The following is a 2,557-nucleotide window of genomic DNA, read 5'->3' on the forward strand; positions in this document are numbered from 1 at the left end:
ATGCATTTCTGAAAACCTTGCAGTAAGCTACGTTGCGCACTTCAAGTTACAAAGTTAATGGGGGAAAATAATAGAATTAGCATAGACCACTCAAAACTTATGCCACTTGATGACCAGAGCATTAACACCAATGACAAATCCTACTCAATAACAATTTATCACAGTTTTAAAAAAGTGTTAAAATCATAATAAAGAAAGCAATACTATAGTAACTAATAGGACTTTATTCTAAATACAAATGAAAGTGGGCTATCAGAATGAGGTAAAAGAAAGACTGCTGAATTACAGAAAAAAGCACATCACTGGTCTCCGGGACACCCCTCCGGACCGGTTTCACCTAGCAGTGCGGGTAGGTCCAGGTGCAGCGGCCGCAGTGCTGCCTCCCGGCGACGCGGGCTGTGGCGGTCTCAGGTGTGCCGAAGCTCAGGTCTGTGCCATGATCCGGCAGGAGCGCTCCACATCCTACCAGGAGCTGAGTGAGGAGTTGGACCAGGTGGTTGAGAACTCAGAGCTGGCAGACGAGCAGGACAAGGAGACGGTCAAAGTCCAAGGTCCGGGTGTCTTACCAGGCCTGGACAGCGAGCCTGCCTCCAGCAGCATCCGCTTCAGCAAGGCCTGCCTGAAGAACGTCTTCTCGGTCCTGCTCATCTTCATCTACCTGCTGCTCATGGCTGTGGCTGTCTTCCTGGTCTACCAGACCATCACAGACTTTCGTGAGAAACTCAAGCACCCTGTCATGTCTGTGTCTTACAAGGAAGTGGATCGCTATGATGCCCCAGGTATTGCCCTGTACCCCGGTCAGGCCCAGTTGCTCAGCTGTAAGCACCATTATGAGGTCATTCCTCCTCTGACAAGCCCTGGCCAGCCGGGTGACATGAATTGCACCACCCAGAGGATCAACTACACGGACCCCTTCTCCAATCAGACTGTGAAATCTGCCCTGATTGTCCAGGGGCCCCGGGAAGTGAAAAAGCGGGAGCTGGTCTTCCTCCAGTTCCGCCTGAACAAGAGTAGTGAGGACTTCAGCGCCATTGATTATCTCCTCTTCTCTTCTTTCCAGGAGTTCCTGCAAAGCCCAAACAGGGTAGGCTTCATGCAGGCCTGTGAGAGTGCCTATTCCAGCTGGAAGTTCTCTGGGGGCTTCCGCACCTGGGTCAAGATGTCACTGGTGAAGACCAAGGAGGAGGATGGGCTGGAAGCAGTGGAGTTCCGGCAGGAGACAAGTGTGGTTAACTACATTGACGAGAGACCAGCTGCTGAAAAAAGTGCTCAGTTGTTTTTTGTGGTCTTTGAATGGAAAGATCCTTTCATCCAGAAAGTCCAAGATATAATCACTGCCAATCCTTGGAACACAATTGCTCTTCTCTGTGGCGCCTTCTTGGCATTATTTAAAGCAGCAGAGTTTGCCAAACTGAGTATAAAATGGATGATCAAAATTAGAAAGAGATACCTTAAAAGAAGAGGTCAGGCAACGAGCCACATAAGCTGAAGTCACCTCGCGTTGTTTATAGAACTGTCCACATCAGTGGGAGTTGTCATCACTTCCACTTTGTAAACTGAGCTATCAACAATCCTGTACTCACTTGAAGAAATGGGGCCTTGCTGAGGGGAACAGCATGTCAAACTGGAACTTCTAACCTCGCCCCGAAAGAGGCCGTGTAGAGCCTAATAGAAGAGAGCTAATGGATAACCTACATGTTATTTAAATATTTAAATTATTAATAAACTTTCTAAAGAGCTGGCCAATGACTTTTGAATAGGGTTTGTAGAAGATGCCTTTCTTCCTGTTTGGTTCATTGTATTGTATTAGGTTAAGCTCTACTAGGGTAATGAAGGCTCTACTTTTCACTTTTTAAAAGTAGACAAAAGAGTGTGATTTTCTTTTTCCAAAAATCCTGACTATCAAGACGTGCAGGTCATGCTTCGGAGCCTATGCACTGTACACAGAGGCAAAACCCTATGACTTTGGCGTCATCTGCCATTGATGTCCAGCCTCTGACATGGTCTTTGATTTGTTAAACGTTAAATGAGACTTTAAAGCTACTAGAAACTAGTAATTAAGTTTCTTAATGGGCTGACTAGCCACCTACTCATCTGGCTAGAATGTTTGTTGATGTATGAGTTTAGATTAACACTCAAAAGCACTAAGGACAGATGTACATACTAGGTGCCTACTCAGTGTATTTTGATGATTTCATTAACAGGTAAATAAAAGGTTAATACAAAAGGAAAAAAAAAAAAGCACATCATCAGAAGTTATAGGTGTAGCATTTTACATAATAAGCAGACGCAAGTCTCACACATACCACAGCAAAGATATGGCTGGTGATTTTGGATCGTTATCTTGTCATTGTTTCTTTTGCACATGATCAACCTCCTGGAAAGATAGAATGAATGGACATCATGTACAGTACTGTATTCTTCTATGGTTTGCTGTATGCAGCTTTGTTGACATATTTCGCAGTCTGCTGCGGTGTAAATGCTGGCAGTGCAAAATGCAGGGGGAAAATCCCTTAAGAGCCTTCCCATCACCCAAGTTATGTTCACATCACTCCCT

The 2,557-nt window shown here is 45.1% G+C and overlaps 1 pseudogene across 1 annotated transcript; it reads left to right on the forward strand.

Moving 5' to 3' along the window:
• The first annotated feature begins 303 nt into the window (after nucleotides 1-303).
• LOC104669186 lies at nucleotides 304-2,235 on the forward strand (annotated as a pseudogene). Its single transcript, XR_748950.2, has one exon. The product of XR_748950.2 is annotated as a proton-activated chloride channel pseudogene (transcript).
• The last annotated feature ends 322 nt before the right edge of the window (nucleotides 2,236-2,557 follow it).

The sequence above is a fragment of the Rhinopithecus roxellana genome, chromosome 1 (assembly GCF_007565055.1).
Source record: "Rhinopithecus roxellana isolate Shanxi Qingling chromosome 1, ASM756505v1, whole genome shotgun sequence".
Lineage (NCBI taxonomy): Eukaryota > Metazoa > Chordata > Mammalia > Primates > Cercopithecidae > Rhinopithecus > Rhinopithecus roxellana.